Here is an 18506-nt window from a genome sequence, read left to right as displayed (position 1 = left end):
TAAAATCTATTTATATATTAAAATTCAGCTAAATCATAGCTATAAACTTAATTTCAATCTTAAGTTTCTGCCTTTCCTCAAAGTTCATCTGATTATGGATCCAAGAACAGTGGGAGGAGAGAATGCCTATGATCTTATCTTTTCAGACTTCTGTCATGACTCTCCTGCCTATCCTTCTGCTTCTGTCCCTTTTATGGTTGAAGAGAGTTGGAGTCAGAAGAGCAAGAATGAGAGCTAAAAGATCAAATTTGTGTTTTGTTTGCTTTTGATTTTTCGTTAGTAAAGGCTATTTACATTTCTCTTCTGCAATCTATCCAAAGGCAGGTATTCAAGTATTGGCTATATGATGGGATTCTTTAGTGGGTTCTTCAGAGCTTTACAAGATCTTCACAGTGCACCATTCCCTGCTTTGAACTATGACTTCCTGCATTGTTCTTTCCTACTACTTAATAACAGAATACTCCAATGTTCTTCTAACTATGCTCTCCAATTATCAGCCAAGTCTGTCATTTAATGGGCTTGGGGTGAAGAAAGGAACTTTGATTGTTCTTCCAGTTACCCCAGTGTTCTACTTTCTCTGCATCCTTCAGATCAGGAATAGGGATGGAGGTAAAGGGGCCAATCAACACCCTTCTTACACTTTGGCAATTAGGATGCCTCTCCTATGACATATGCATCACACAACATATGCAAGTAACAATAAAAAATACAATAAATATACTAAAGAATATGGATATCTTGTTCATTCAAGATCTTGCTCAGTGTTGATACAGGAAGACCTGTAATTTCAGGGCATTTGCACTCCTAACCCTGTTGTGACCTCAAGGAAACGTCTCTCCATCTATCTTTTGTTTATTTTGAAAGAAAAAGTACCTACTTTCTAGTAACTGGAGAGTTTGTGTATCCTATCTTCAGTGTCAGAGTCATACAATAAATACTTTGATTTTCAGTTAATATTTATGTGATGGAAATGCTGCAGTGAGAAAAAAGACTGATGAATTAATTTGCATATTCTTTATTTCAGACTGCATGGGTACAATGGATTCTTGCTTAGTAAAATATTTCTCCTCATCTGAAGAGTGTTGAATTTTAATTTTCTTGTACTCCAGGTGATTCAATTTGTGATTTCAGAATTAGTGAGATGCTTTCAGGTAGCAGGTACATATTGTGATTAAGAAACACTTTAATATTAAAAAAGTATGTCACTTTTAAATTTGTGCATATTACATGTGTCTGTGTGTATATGTATCTAAATATAATGTGCATTATTATTTTAATATTTTATGTATTTATTCATGAGAGATACAGAGAGAGAGATGCAGAGACACAGGCAGAAGGAGAAGTAGGCTCCACAAAGGGATCCCGATTAGGACTTGATCCTGGGACTCTAGGATCATGCCCTGGGCCAAAGGCAGATGCTCAACCACTAAGCCACCCAGGTATCCCCATAATGCATTATTAATGAGATACCAACCTATTAAACTGCTAATATGTTGCTAGCTTGCAAAATTTATTTTTAATTATATGAAGTACTTGAATATATTTTTAAAGACTTAAAATGTATCTTAATTTGAAATGTTTCTATATTCATTATTGATAATTTGTATTTGGTCTTTTAATGCTAATAGAGAATTGTGAATTTAGAAGCAAAGTAAATTTTTGAAGCATATGAATATGATATAATTATACTTAATTATATTTTCATAGAAATGTTCACATTTTTATGCTTTCAATAGATTACATTTTATTTATAAATTGTCTTAATTTATTGGCATCTGAGCATAAATTACTTGAAAAATTTGATTATAATAACATAATTATTGTTTTTCTGAGAAAAGGTAAGCAAAATAGTCCATCTGGAATAAATATAAAAATTGTGAATTATTTGTATATTTTACCTTATTACTGACTTAAATATAACTTGCCATATATAAAATATTTAGAAATGTACAATAATAAAATTACTCATATTTCATAAAATGTGAGCCTTACACATATTTTAAAATTTTATCATTATGAAGTAGTATTAAGTAGGAAAACTGAGTGGATGTTATTTAACAATTAGTTATGTTGATTTATAATTGATAATATTTATATGTATATTATTTGAACTTTGATTTGTGCCCTTGCTGCTGGCTTGGGGATAAGAGGAACATTATGGAAATATATCTTTTTATTTAACTAGCAGAGCTTGTTTTGTTTTTCTTTTTCCTCTCTCTCTTTTTCCCTGAATCTCTAGGTATAATGATTAACTATCAGTGTCTTCTGTGGCAAACATGCCAATGTTGAAACATTTTTTTCAAAAGTATGTTTGAGGGGTATCTGTACAGCTCAGTCGGTTAAGCATTTACTTTCGGCTCAGGTCATGACCCAGGATCCTGAAATCAAGCCCCACACCTGGCTCCCTACTCAGTGGGGAGTCTATTTCTCCCTCTCCCTCTGCCCCTCCCCACCCTGCTTATGCTCTCTCCCTCTCTCTCAAATAAATACATAAAATCTTTTTTTTTTTAAAGTATGTTTGAATTCTTCAACAAATCCTGCATATCTTCCCAACTGCCAATTCTTTTTTTTCAAGATCTGGCTTATTGTTTTCCAAACAGCCCTGCTGCCTCAGCGGTTAGCTCCATCTTTGTACATGCATTTGTCTCTTGTTCATAGAATCTCTTGGGCAGGCAGACAATACTCCTGGGTTTGGTATTGAGAAAATGCCTCCAGATGAGCTAAATTCTTCAATGGTAACCCTATATTCACACAACATTCACATATCAAATGGAGGGAGTGAGTCTGTTACACTCAGGTAAGTTGAAGGTTCAATCTGGTATTTTTCTCCAAGTCTTAGGTTGGCACAAGGGTGACTCTTAGAATTGAGTGCCTTGAATTCTTTAAAGCATCATATTGAACAGGGGCTACCCACTTCCAAACAAAATGGGGAAAGGAAAGAGTAGAATGTTACTACTGAACCACTCTTCCCCTGTTTATTTCTCTCTGTAAACAGTGAGTGTGGCACTGAATTAGTAAGTGGTGATAGTGGAGTCTCTTTAACTTGGCAATTCAGGGAAAGGCATCTGTCCCTGATATTGACAATTCTATAGTGGTTCATTTCGGAAGAAGAATTTTCACTTATGTTTTTAATTATTAGAGACAATTAGTGTAAAACCCCCATTCTATAGCCTGTTGTGATGGTAAGCTGAAGCGTGAGATACTTATAATACAAATTATCTTAAAGGAAAATTGGCCTATTATTACTTCACAAAAAATGTCAGAAACTTAACAAACAAATATATATATATTGCCAAGCTGGGGGTGGGCGTGGGGCAGCCTGTGAAAAAGAAATTGCTCTTCTTTAAGAGAAGAGTAAAAATCTTAAAAAAAAAAAAAATTAACATTAGAAATGGGGAAAGCAAAACACTAAATAGCAATCCACAGCTCAAAAAATGTGATAGAACCTGAAAGAATCGCCAAAGGATGACATCGGCTCTGAAAGGATCTTCCACTTTAAGAAAAAATCATTTTATTTTCCACTCAGAAAGCAATTTCCTATTTTTAAAACTGCATGTCTAGCTTTGACATTAAACTAATATGTATTGATTCCTATCTTTCTGGTTGTACTAGAGAATATTGATTCATATGTTAAAAAAAATTATCGACACCCTTATCACAGTGTTTCTGAAATTAATATTTTAACATTTTCAAGAAAGCACTAATCTATTCAATCAGCAGATTAATATTCTGACCTCAAAATTCACATTTGCGGAAAAAGGGTAGAGAGAGAAGACCTCAAGAATATTATAGAATTTTGTCTACGCCTTAACTTTTCCTCTTTCTGTGCAATCATTTGTCTTTTGTGTTCATATTACTGAGAATCTTCAGTGTTATGTGGAACAATTGATAGATATTTGACATGTATGCTCAGAAAAGTAAAATATTTTTCAACTGTGTGCTATAAGTAGAATAAAACATTCTTTGTATGATGTGTCAGGTTCTAGCCATCTACTATTAACTTACTCATTCCTCTAATTATATATATAATTTTGTATTTGGAAAACAGGTATAGAGACACTAGAGGATTTTATAAAAGTAACAGTTAATAAATCCTAGAGGTGAATTCTGAATCTGGGGCATTAGCTTCAGTGTTTCCACTTTACTCATAACAAAATAGTGTGTGTTATACTGACCAAATATTGTGGTATTAAATAATTTTGTCATGGTGATGGTGGTGATGATTTGTAGTGTTTTTTTTTTTTTAATTAAAATAGAAACTAAAGAATTTATTTGGCTAGGATTTAGTGAAATTATGAAGGAGGAGGAAGAGGAGAAGGAAGAAGAGGAGGAAAAGAAAAAGGAAAAGAAACAGGAAAATGAAGGAGGAAAATAAGGAGAAAACGGAGGAGTATGGTCAGGAGGATCATGAGGAGGAGGATCATAAGGAGAAGGAGGAAATGTTATTCTGTTAACTAGAGTTAAACCAATGTTTGTTTATAGCTCACAGGCTTATATCAAGATTCAAAACTTATTTCTCATGCCCTATGTTATTAATAAACTGATAATCTCATATACTACAAAAACATACAGAGACCAGTTTAATGAATAAGTTTCCGAATTAGAGACCTTCAGAATCTTATGAAACCATTGTATTTCTCCCCATGACTGCTGATTGCATTAATATTGTATTTATTCTTTTTGGCCTTTCATGTGATGATGGAAGAAAGTTTATAAAACATAAAATATCTAGTTCTGATAAACTCAATTCTGGTAGTAGACATCTGGCAGTAACAGTTTTCAGATATTTGGGGTTAGTTAGTTTTGCTGATGAGGACAAACTCACTTCAATCCTGATACATTAGCTAACATTGAGCAGAAGAATCCTGTTCTCTACACAAATTTAACCACAAATAGTCACATCACATGCAGTATAGAGGTTTTGGTGTACACAGAGTTTGTAATATGGATAGTTTAGTAAAATTTATAAGCTGACAAAAAGAAGAATGTGAGAAAATTTGGTGGGGTCATTTTAAGAGTTGAAGTACTATACCTCAAAAAACCTCCATACATATTATATATGAAAAAAATATACACAGTGTTTCAACAGCACAATACTAATAATTGTTTGGTATGGTTTTAATAAAGGATATTCACGAACTGTATTTTAACATTTGCTTTTTAGAAATTTTGAAAGCAAATGGCATTCAAATAGATTAAACATATTTAGAGATACCCACTCTCTGTGGTGTTGAAGCTCATACATTAAGTATATAAAGATAAGTAGATATTGTCCCTAATCTTAAGGATCTCATAGACTGGAAGAAGAGGAGGTTTTCAACAGATGCACAATATATGAAAAGAAGGTTGAGAGGATTCTGTGCCAGATGAAGAGATAGTAGTACAGAAGGAAATTCAACTCAAGAATGGTTTATGCAATGATTTAATTCATTCAACCAAGGAAAAAACATGGGGCTGACAATCACATGTTTCTTTCAGAAAAAGACTTCAGCAAGTTGTTTGGTTCCAGATACTTTGTGGTGGAGTGCAAAGGAAAAGTGATAATGCAAACAGTAGTACAACATGTCTGTATATCTATCCATATTTTTTAATTTAAATTCAATTAATTAACATATAGCATATCATCAGTTTCAGAGGTAGAGTTTAGTGATCATCAGTTGCATATAACACCCAGTGCTCATTAAGTCCAATGTCCTCCTTAATGCCTATCACCCAGTTACCCCATCCCCCTCCACACATCCCCTCCAGCAACCCTGTTTGTTTCCCATAGTTAAGAATTTCCTATGGTTTGTCACCCTCTCTGTTTTCATCTTATTTTAAAAATACAGAACACTTCACAAATTTGCATGTCATCTTTGCACATGGGCCATGCTAATCTTCTTTGTATCATTTCAAAGATTTTGAGTTGAAATTTCCATACAACTACCTAATTCTGGGTTACTCAATGCCTTAGAGATGACCAAGCTCATAATCAGTACTTACTATTAGCTATTGAATTGAATTGAATCCAGTTCCCAGCATTGCTGACAAATTGTTGACAGGTTTAGTTAAATTTCAAAAAATATGTAAAATGCAAAGTTAAAACTTTATGACACGGAAGTTATAAAGTGCCCAATTTCTTATATAATTAGCATCTCTAAAGTTAAGAATTTTTAAAAAGTGACCCAGTGTAGTGAAAAAATTCCTCATTATATTAGCGGTAGTCTAAATTAGTTCATTTATGGCAAATAATTTGACAAAAGCCTTAGCATTTTATAACACATCAAAAATTTTTTTTTCAAAATTTTATTTTTAAGTATTTATTTTATAGGAAAAATTGAGGATATATTTAAGATACAGCTGTAACATTGTTCATTGCAATATAGTTTGCAATAGAAAAATTTCTAAACAACCTAATAGCCTTAGAATAGGAAATTGATTGAATAAATTTTCAACCGTTACCATATAACACTGTGCAGTCATTAAACATTATGGTGTGGAATAATATTTAATGGCTTGGAAAATGGTCATGAGGTAATGTTAACCCAAAGAGCAAATTACAAAATAGTGTGTAAAGAATAATGTCATTTAATGCATACAAGATAGATAGATTCTCTCTCCCTCTGCCACTCTGTCACCCTCCACCCTTATTGTGTGCTCACTCTCTCTCTCAAAAACAAATAAAAGTAATAATAATTATATATAATCACTTAGGATATTAATGATAAAAATAAATTAATATTGACAAATGTGTTATGTAAACTGAACATTTGAATGAATATTTTGATAGTATTGAATCTTTCCTTCTGAATCATTGTTAAAAATCCAATTGAAAAAAAAAATAAATCCAGTTGAGCTAATATGATATATATGATTATTGGAAATTGATTTAAATACAAATTTATTTCAATTAATTGATTTTCTGACTTATTTTTGTGTCTCTCCCTTCATTTTTAAAAGTTAGCCAAATAGAGATAATATTTTGGTAGTTAGTCCCTGATGTTCTTGACAAATTATTGAGATAAAATTGAGAATAAAATACAAAAGGAAAAATTCAAATTTATTTTATTTTTAAGAGGTTTTGCTTAGGTCAAAGAACCTCAATGCTTGAATTACTTCAAATATATATCAAAACTATTGCAGACAGATATCTATTCAATATACAATTTCTAGTCAAATAAAGTGATTGGTTATTTCTTAATGTTGTACAGTAGGGTCAGCAAACTCTACGTATAGGTCAAATTCAGTTTACCTTCTCTTTTTGCAAATAAATTTATATTGGAACACACTACCTAATTAATTTATATATATTTTATGCTTTGTGCTACAAAGACAGAGTTGAGTGGTTGAGACACATAACTGCCCTGCAGAAAATGTTTGCCAATCCCTGCTGTAGAAGTACCTGTATATTTATCATTTACTTAATAAATTGTTCACTAATCTATGGTCACATAAGTCAGTGTATGAGTAAAGGCAAACCCAAATGAAGAATTTTAAGTTTAGTCTTTTAGAATTAGAAAATAATGGTAAGTGGCTCTTATTCTTTAAAACACAATTAAGAACAGTTTTAGGATTTTTTTAAACTTTTTTTGTTTTTAACTTTTTTGTATAATTATATTCAAACTTAGTCCTTGCTAAAATGTCTTAAATTTAATGTTAGTTGTGAAAAACTTTGGTATGGTCTATTCTCATTGTGTGAATCAAGAATGAAAGTTTTCAAAAGCACAGATTTTAAAAGCCAAATATAGTTGAGTATACATTTTCTCATTTCTTCCAACTTACATAATATACTTGAAAATGTTACCAATATACCAATATTTCTGCTTGGCAGTGTGACTTCCTAGAAATAAGCAACATTCACGACAGGCATTGTATTATTGTCTCTTCCATTAGTTTAACTGTCTTTAAGAGATCACATTAAAATACTGTTTTCCTTGTGAAAGCAGGCTAATAAAACCTGCTCTGGAAATAGATCAATCAATGTGCATAAAAATAACTAGAAATTTTAGATATCATAAAAATTTACATGTTGATCTACTAGTTATGACTATTAAGTAATGTGTTCTATATGTATTTGCAAAAGTGTGTTCATATGTGAAGATATAGGTGTATTCTAACTAAAACTCACAATTTATGCACATTAATGCTAGATTTTGAAAGATAAAACTCACTCTGAATTCTAATAATAAGGGAAAAATTATTTAAATCATTGTTTAAATTGTTTAAACCCTTTGATTAAAACCCTCTTTGGGGGATCCCTGGGTGGCGCAGTGGTTTAGCGCCTGCCTTTGGCCCAGGGCGCCATCCTGGAGACCCGGGATCGAATCCCATTTCGGGCTCCTGGTGCATGGAGCCTGCTTCTCCCTCTGCCTATGTCTCTGCCTCTCTCTCTCTCTCAATCTGTGACTATCATAAATTAAAAAAAAAAAACAAAAAAAAACAAAAAAAAACAAAAAAAAACAAAACCCTCTTTGGCTCCCAAATCACTTATCTAAATATCATGGTCCTTTGGTGGCAAAAGTATTCCTTTGGCCTCTCTCTTATTAATCTCCCAATTATGTCTTCTGGTGCACCCACATTATTGCATGATTTACCCTAGGGCCTTTGCACTGGCTAAGCCTCTATGCCTAGAGTATTTGTCCCAAAATATCTACAAGTCCTGCTTCCTAATTTCTTCACATCTTTGCTTTAAAACAAACAAACAAACAAACAATACTGTCTTAATATTTATTTTGGAGACTCTCTGACTTTGAGTAATTTCCTAACTTGATATTTTTCTCTATGCATCTTTATTTTGACTTCACTTTTCCATATTATTTTCTCTATATATAAAACTGTAGTTTAACAGATATTTTCTTTCCATATTTAAGACATTTGATTCTATTGTTTCCTCACTCTCATTATTTCTGTTGATAAGTCAGCTGCTAATTTTATTTATTATCCTTGATGACAATATGTCTTTAAGATTGTCCCTCTGTTCTTGCATTTTAGCACAATGACGTGCTTAGGTGGGGTTGCCCTCCCTGGTATTCATACTTGCTCCTTGTATCTAAAACTTGAAGTATTCCATCAGCTGTAGGCAATACTTTGGGGGAAGGATGAAGCTGTGATCGGACAGGAACTGGGAAATGAGTGCCATAGCTTGCTGACAGAAATCTAGATGAGGTGCCAAGCATGCTATATTATTTGTAAGCAAAGATCAGAAACTATGCAACACGAGTCAAATATGGCTTACAGGGTATTTTGTGAATCATATTTTACTGGATCACAGTCATACTCATTTGTTTAGATATTAACTAGATCGGTTTTCACTCTGAAATGAGAAATTAAGTAGTTAACACAAAGACCATACAGTTTACAGAACCCAAATATTTATTATCAAGTGATCTATAGAAAGCTTTCTTACTTTTGGTTTAGAGAAAGAATATGTATGGTCTTTGCAGTCAGGCCATCTTGATAAAAAAATAGAAATAAGAAATCTGGTTTTAAAATATGATAAAACTGTTTACCTTGTACTTAACTTTTTTGAACTTTGCTTGGTCTTCATATACAGTGGTAGTAATATTTGCATAACACAATTATTATGAGAAATTCATAAGAGAATGCATGTGAAGATTCAGATATCACCATGCGGTACATAGCAGGCACTGAGAAACTGTGATTTGATCAATCCAATTTTTCCTTTGTATTTTGGTTCATGATAGCTGAGTTCAGGGCACATACGCCTCAAGTCTGGAATACTATAATAACAGACTGGATATTTATCTACTCTTTCCATTTTCTTTCCTCTCTAACCCTTAACATGACTACATTTATAACAATAAATGTTTTTCTCATGTTGTAAAATAGTAAGAACAGCTGTTCTCTTTTGATACAAAACTCCTTATTTAGCTAAGAGTGATTTTCCTTATTTTCAAATGAAAGTGGCTTTCCCCAGGGTAGAATGTGTCCATGCTGAAAAGCCAAATGTGTTACATGGAGATTGGATATTTCTAATAATGCAAAAAGGGGAAATATGTTGTTGCATTGTTATTGTTGCATTGTTGTTATTGCCCCTAATGACTCAGTACATGGACCATTAAGGTGCTTTTGGCTGACCACAAAGGGCTTTTGCATGCATTTGATGGACATTCTAGATATTCAGGGGATGATGACAAAAGGAATAAAGAGTCCAAACATTAGGCAATCAGCCTGGGATGTCATCCAGTTATGCTGGCAAAGGTAACCATTGCTTGAACCTTGCTGGCTCAGGGTCCACTCCAGCTGACCACCTTGTCCTCAAATACATGGGAAACTAACCTCGCCTGGATTCTGATTAAAAAGCATCTAAATGTGCATTCTTCTCATGGGTGGAAAATCCATCCTTTCTGTCAAAGTGTTCTTCCAAGTCATCTGCTCAGTAGAAGTAATATCCATGAAGTATGTCCTGAATCTTCACAGTGTTTCCTTTGAAGTACTTCATGAAATCTACCCCCAGCACAATTTTCTGAGGAAAATCTAGGAACCTTGAGTATTGGGGAGCAGCTCCTGGATTTAAATATATCTGAATTGCCAGGAACTGGAACATTATGGAGGGGCGTTACTATTGCATTTATTTCATGCTCTTTTATGTGATGTTGCATGTTTTGCATCAAGCGTCTTTACATTTTGGGCAATGAGCATACCTCAAAGTATTTTACCGGAGAGTGACTCTTAACTGCAGTGTGTATCAGAATCAACTGGGGAGGAGGGGAGGAGCAAGATGGCTGAAGAGTAGGGTCCCCAAATCACCTGTCTCCACCAAATTACCTAGAAAACCTTCCAATCATCCTGAATATCTATGAATTCGGCCTGAGAATTAAAGAGAGAACACCTGGAATGCTACAGTGAGAAGAGTTCGCGCTTCTATCAAGGTAGGAAGACGGGGAAAAAGAAGTAAAGAAACAAAGGCCTCCAAGGGGGAGAGGCCCGCGAGGAGCCGGGCTGAGGCCGGGGCGAGTGTCCCCAGGACAGGAGAGCCCCGTCCCGGAGGAGCAGGAGCTGCACCGACCTTCCCGGGGGAAAGGGGCTCGCGGGGAGGTGGAGCAGGACCCAGGAGGGCGGGGATGCCCGCGGGCTCCCTGGGACAGTAACAGCAACTGCGCGCCCAGGAGAGTGCGCCGAGCTCCCTAAGGGCTGCAGCGCGCACGGCGGGACCCGGCGGGACCCGGAGCAGCTCGGGGGGCTCGGGCGGCGGCTCCGCGGAGGGGGCTGCGGGACGGGAGCAGCTCGGAGGGGCTCGGGCAGAGGAAGAGGCTCCGTGCGGAGGGGGCTGCGCGGTTCCAGGAGCAGCTCGGAGGGGCTTGGGCGGCAGCTCCGCGGAGGGGGCTGCGCGGCCCGGGAGCGCGAATCCAACAGCGCAGGCCCCGGAGCACAGGGCGCCGGGACACAGCCCAGGATCCCGCCTCCCCCGGGACAGGCAGAGGCCGGGAGGGCCCAGGACAGCGAGGACGCTCCTGCCCCAGCTGAGCAGATCAGCGGCCCCGCCCGGAGCCTCCAGGCCCTGCAGACGGAGTTCCTGCCGGAGCTGAATCCAGGTTTCCAGAGCTGCCCCGCCACTGGGGCTGTTCCTCCTGCGGCCTCACGGGGTAAACAACCCCCACTGAGCCCTGCACCAGGCAGGGGCACAGCAGCTCCCCCAACTGCTAACACCTGAAAATCAGCACAACAGGCCCCTCCCCCAGAACACCAGCTAGACGGACAACTTCCAGGAGAAGCCAAGGGACTTAAAGTACACAGAATCAGAAGATACTCCCCGGTGGTTCTTTTTTTTTGTTTTGTTTTTTTGTTTTTTTGTTTTGTTTTGTTTTGTTTTGCTTTTTGATTTGTTTCCTTCCCCCACCCCCTTTTTTCTCCTTTCTTTTTCTTTCTCTTTTTCTTCTTTTTTTTTTCCTCTTTTTTTCTTCGCTTTTTTTTCTCTTTCTCTTTTCTTTCCTTCTTTCTCTCCTCTCTTTTTCTCTTTTTCCCAATACAACTTGCTTTTGGCCACTCTGCACTGAGCAAAATGACTAGAAGGAAAACCTCACCTCAAAAGAAAGAATCAGAAACAGTCCTCTCTCCCACAGAGTTACAAAATCTGGATTACAATTCAATGTCAGAAAGCCAATTCAGAAGCACTATTATACAGCTACTGGTGGCTCTAGAAAAAAGTATAAAGGACTCAAGAGACTTCATGACTGCAGAATTTAGAGCTAATCAGGCAGAAATTAAAAATCAATTGAATGAGATGCAATCCAAACTAGAAGTCCTAACGACGAGGGTTAACGAGGTGGTAGAACGAGTGAGTGACCTAGAAGACAAGTTGATAGCAAAGAGGGAAACTGAGGAAAAAAGAGACAAACAATTAAAAGACCATGAAGATAGATTAAGGGAAATAAACGACAGCCTGAGAAAGAAAAACCTACGTTTAATTGGGGTTCCCGAGGGCGCCGAAAGGGCCAGAGGGCCAGAATATGTATTTGAACAAATTCTAGCTGAAAACTTTCCTAATCTGGGAAGGGAAACAGGCATTCAGATCCAGGAAATAGAGAGATCCCCCCCTAAAATCAATAAAAACCGTTCAACACCTCGACATTTAATAGTGAAGCTTGCAAATTCCAAAGATAAAGAGAAGATCCTTAAAGCAGCAAGAGACAAGAAATCCCTGACTTTTATGGGGAGGAGTATTAGGGTAACAGCAGACCTCTCCACAGAGACCTGGCAGGCCAGAAAGGGCTGGCAGGATATATTCAGGGTCCTAAATGAGAAGAACATGCAACCAAGAATACTTTATCCAGCAAGGCTCTCATTCAAAATGGAAGGAGAGATAAAGAGCTTCCAAGACAGGCAGCAACTAAAAGAATATGTGACCTCCAAACCAGCTCTGCAAGAAATTTTAAGGGGGACTCTTAAAATTCCCCTTTAAGAAGAAGTTCAGTGGAACAGTCCACAAATACAAGGACTGAATAGATATCATGATGACACTAAACTCCTATCTCTCAATAGTAACTCTGAATGTGAACGGGCTTAATGACCCCATCAAAAGGCGCAGGGTTTCAGACTGGATAAAAAAGCAGGACCCATCTATCTGCTGTCTACAAGAGACTCATTTTAGACAGAAGGACACCTACAGCCTGAAAATAAAAGGTTGGAGAACCATTTACCATTCAAATGGTCCTCAAAAGAAAGCAGGGGTAGCCATCCTTATATCAGATAAACTAAAATTTACCCCAAAGACTGTAGTGAGAGATGAAGAGGGACACTATATCATACTTCAAGGATCTATTCAACAAGAGGACTTAACAATCCTCAATATATATGCCCCGAATGTGGGAGCTGCCAAATATATAAATCAATTATTAACCAAAGTGAAGAAATACTTAGATAATAATACACTTATACTTGGTGACTTCAATCTAGCTCTTTCTATACTCGATAGGTCTTCTAAGCACAACATCTCCAAAGAAACGAGAGCTTTAAATGATACACTGGACCAGATGGATTTCACAGATATCTACAGAACTTTACATCCAAACTCAACTGAATACACATTCTTCTCAAGCGCACATGGAACTTTCTCCAGAATAGACCACATATTGGGTCACAAATCGGGTCTGAACCGATACCAAAAGATTGGGATCGTCCCCTGCATATTCTCAGACCATAATGCCTTGAAATTAGAACTAAATCACAACAAGAAGTTTGGAAGGACCTCAAACACGTGGAGGTTAAGGACCATCCTGCTAAAAGATAAAAGGGTCAACCAGGAAATTAAGGAAGAATTAAAAAGATTCATGGAAACTAATGAGAATGAAGATACAACCGTTCAAAATCTTTGGGATGCAGCAAAAGCAGTCCTAAGGGGGAAATACATCGCAATACAAGCATCCATTCAAAAACTGGAAAGAACTCAAATACAGAAGCTAACCTTACACATAAAGGAGCTAGAGAAAAAACAGCAAATAGATCCTACACCCAAGAGAAGAAGGGAGTTAATAAAGATTCGAGCAGAACTCAACGAAATCGAGACCAGAAGAACTGTGGAACAGATCAACAAAACCAGGAGTTGGTTCATTGAAAGAATTAATAAGATAGATAAACCATTAGCCAGCCTTACTAAAAAGAAGAGAGAGAAGACTCAAATTAATAAAATTATGAATGAGAAAGGAGAGATCACTACCAACACCAAGGAAATACAAACGATTTTAAAAACATATTATGAACAGCTATACGCCAATAAATTAGGCAATCTAGAAGAAATGGACGCATTCCTGGAAAGCCACAAACTACCAAAACTGGAACAGGAAGAAATAGAAAACCTGAACAGGCCAATAACCAGGGAGGAAATTGAAGCAGTCATCAAAAACCTCCCAAGACACAAGAGTCCAGGGCCAGATGGCTTCCCAGGGGAATTTTATCAAATGTTTAAAGAAGAAACCATACCTATTCTCCTAAAGCTGTTTGGAAAGATAGAAAGAGATGGAGTACTTCCAAATTCGTTCTATGAGGCCAGCATCACCTTAATTCCAAAACCAGACAAAGACCCCACCAAAAAGGAGAATTACAGACCAATATCCCTGATGAATATGGATGCAAAAATTCTCAACAAGATACTGGCCAATAGGATACAACAGTACATTAAAAAAATTATTCACCATGACCAAGTAGGATTTATCCCTGGGACACAAGGCTGGTTCAACACCCGTAAAACAATCAATGTGATTCATCATATCAGCAAGAGAAAAACCAAGAACCATATGATCCTCTCATTGGATGCAGAGAAAGCATTTGACAAAATACAGCATCCATTCCTGATCAAAACTCTTCAGAGTGTAGGGATAGAGGGAACATTCCTTGACATCTTAAAAGCCATCTATGAAAAGCCCACAGCAAATATCATTCTCAATGGGGAAGCACTGGGAGCCTTTCCCCTAAGATCAGGAACAAGACAGGGATGTCCACTCTCACCACTGCTGTTCAACATAGTACTGGAAGTCCTAGCCTCAGCAATCAGACAACAAACAGACATTAAAGGCATTCAAATTGGCAAAGAAGAAGTCAAACTCTCCCTCTTCGCCGATGACATGATACTCTACATAGAAAACCCAAAAGTCTCCACCCCAAGATTGCTAGAACTCATACAGCAATTCGGTAGCGTGGCAGGATACAAAATCAATGCCCAGAAGTCAGTGGCATTTCTATACACTAACAATGAGACTGAAGAAAGAGAAATTAAGGAGTCAATCCCATTTACAATTGCACCCAAAAGCATAAGATACCTAGGAATAAACCTAACCAAAGATGTAAAGGATCTATACCCTCAAAACTATAGAACACTTCTGAAAGAAATTGAGGAAGACACAAAGAGATGGAAAAATATTCCATGCTCATGGATTGGCAGAATTAATATAGTGAAAATGTCAATGTTACCCAGGGCAATATACACGTTTAATGCAATCCCTATCAAAATACCATGGACTTTCTTCAGAGAGTTAGAACAAATAATTTTAAGATTTGTGTGGAATCAGAAAAGACCCCGAATAGCCAGGGGAATTTTAAAAAAGAAAACCATATCTGGGGGCATCACAATGCCAGATTTCAGGTTGTACTACAAAGCTGTGGTCATCAAGACAGTGTGGTACTGGCACAAAAACAGACACATAGATCAGTGGAACAGAATAGAGAATCCAGAAGTAGACCCTGAACTTTATGGGCAACTAATATTCGATAAAGGAGGAAAGACTATCCATTGGAAGAAAGACAGTCTCTTCAATAAATAAAATTGAACATCCACATGCAGAAGAATGAAACTAGACCACTCTCTTTCACCATACACAAAGATAAACTCAAAATGGATGAAAGATCTAAATGTGAGACAAGATTCCATCAAAATCCTAGAGAAGAACACAGGCAACACCCTTTTTGAACTCGGCCATAGTAACTTCTTGCAAGATACATCCACGAAGGCAAAAGAAACAAAAGCAAAAATGAACTATTGGGACTTCATCAAGATAAGAAGCTTTTGCACAGCAAAGGATACAGTCAACAAAACTCAAAGACAACCTACAGAATGGGAGAAGATATTTGCAAATGACATATCAGATAAAGGGCTAGTTTCCAAGATCTATAAAGAACTTCTTAAACTCAACACCAAAGAAACAAACAATCCAATCATGAAATGGGCAAAAGACATGAACAGAAATCTCACAGAGGAAGACATAGACATGGCCAACATGCACATGAGAAAATGCTCTGCATCACTTGCCATCAGGGAAATACAAATCAAAACCACAATGAGATACCACCTCACACCAGTGAGAATGGGGAAAATTAGCAAGGCAGGAAACAACAAATGTTGGAGAGGATGCGGAGAAAAGGGAACCCTCATACACTGTTGGTGGGAATGTGAACTGGTGCAGCCACTCTGGAAAACTGTGTGGAGGTTCCTCAAACAGTTAAAAATAGACCTGCCCTACGACCCAGCAATTGCACTGTTGGGGATTTACCCCAAAGAGACAAATGCAATGAAACGCCGGGACACCTGCACCCCGATGTTTCTAGCAGCAATGGCCACGATAGCCAAACTGTGGAAGGAGCCTCGGTGTCCAACGAAAGATGAATGGATAAAGAAGATGTGGTTTATGTATACAATGGAATATTACTCAGCTATTAGAAATGACAAATACCCACCATTTGCTTCAACATGGATGGAACTGGAGGGTATTATGCTGAGTGAAGTAAGTCAGTCAGAGAAGGACAAACATTATATGTTCTCATTCATGTGGGGAATATAAATAATAGTGAAAGGGAATATAAGGGAAGGGGGAAGAAATGTGTGGGAAATATCAGAAAGGGAGACAGAACGTAAAGACTGCTAACTCTGGGAAACGAACTAGGGGTGGTGGAAGGGGAGGAGGGCGGGGGGTGGGAGTGAATGGGTGACGGGCACTGGGGGTTATTCTGTATGTTAGTAAATTGAACACCAATAAAAAATAAATTAAAAAAAAAAAAAAAAGAAAGAATCAACTGGGGAGTTTGTAAATACCCACATTATTGGGCCCAGACCATAGAGTTTCTGATTCAGAAGGATGGGCATGGAACCTGATTTTGTATTTTCAGCCAATTTCCCACATGATGCTAATGTTGGTGGGAACACAATTGGAGGACCACTGATAGGACATTCGAAATATAGAAAAGATAGAGTTCTATTATAAAAATATTCTGTGGGATAATACTCATTTGCATTTTTCATTCTGGATTACTACCATCTTTGCTGCAATTTTCTCAACTAGTGTATCCACTTCAAACATCCATCTCCTGTCTTTTGTAGATATTTTCAGAATTTAAAATGAATCCACCACATTATACTAAATCCCCATGATCAAGTGAGAATATGCAATTTATCTGTTTAACTTAAGAATTTATATATTATATATATGTGTGTGTGTGTGTATTTAAAATTATTGCACTTTATTTCAGTTGCAAATTTTATTCAGTTATGACTTAAGGATGGGCCTTTAAGCCCTGGTCAGTGCTCATTATCTTATTCTGGCTCTGGATAATCCATTGACTCTTTGCTTTTTTGAGAGCCACACAATTTCATATGGAATAGTTACTTCAAAGAGTATATGGCCTCTTTATCCTTTTAGCCCCATTTCCTCCTTATGGTTATCAAACATCTTTTAAAAAATTGATTGCAAAGAGGGGTGCCTGGGTAGCTCAGTCAGTTAAGCATCTGACTCTTGGGATCCCTGGGTGGCGCAGCGGTTTGGCGCTTGCCTTTGGCCCAGGGCGCAATCCTGGAGACCCGGGATCGAATCCCACATCAGGCTCCCAGTGCATGGAGCCTGCTTCTCCCTCTGCCTGTGTCTCTGCCTTTTCTCTCTCTCTCTCTCTCTGTGACTATCATAAATAAATAAAAAAAAAATTAAAAAAAAAATTAAACTTGAGCATCTGACTCTTGATCTCAGTTCACATCTTGATCTCAGGGTCATGAGTTCAAGCCTTGCTTTGCACTCCATGTCAGGTATGCAGTCTAGTTTGAAAAAAACAAAACAAAACAAAACAAAAAAAAACAAGATTGTCAAGAAATCCACCTCTTTCTGCAATTGCTGCTCCTCTTTCATTTCTCAAAGATGTTTTTTTTCTGAAAGTTCTCATTATTCCTCTTTTTCATTAAGCTTTGACTATGTTAAAATTTTCAATTTGTGTTCTTCATTCTTCAAACTGTCAGCTGCAAAGTATTGTTATATCTATTTATTTACCTTTCTCCAGTCTTAATTAAAATATAAGGTATTGATATTTATAGTTCTGGAACAATGGAAAGGGTTTACACCCCTTCAATTTTTCATGGAGAGAACTTTTCCATATTTTATACTAATTGAAACAAATCTTTCCTCCTATTCACAAATAATTGACTCTGATACTTTTCGTTCTAAGATGAGCAACCATCTCCCATGCTATAGTCTCCTGCGATTAATTATAAGTTAACTAACACAACACATAGCACATATTAGACATTATTCTCATTT

At 36.9% G+C, this 18506-nt stretch overlaps 1 pseudogene; it reads right to left on the bottom strand.

Annotated features, from left to right (window-relative positions):
• Positions 1–5818: 5818 nt before the first annotated feature.
• Positions 5819–5917, bottom strand: LOC119871405 (annotated as a pseudogene).
• Positions 5918–18506: the final 12589 nt, after the last annotated feature.

The sequence above is a fragment of the Canis lupus genome, chromosome 3 (genome assembly GCF_011100685.1).
Source record: "Canis lupus familiaris isolate Mischka breed German Shepherd chromosome 3, alternate assembly UU_Cfam_GSD_1.0, whole genome shotgun sequence".
NCBI classification, from domain to species: Eukaryota; Metazoa; Chordata; class Mammalia; order Carnivora; family Canidae; genus Canis; species Canis lupus.
Note: the sequence above shows the minus strand (reverse complement) of the source record. Positions and strands in the feature narration are given on the sequence as shown.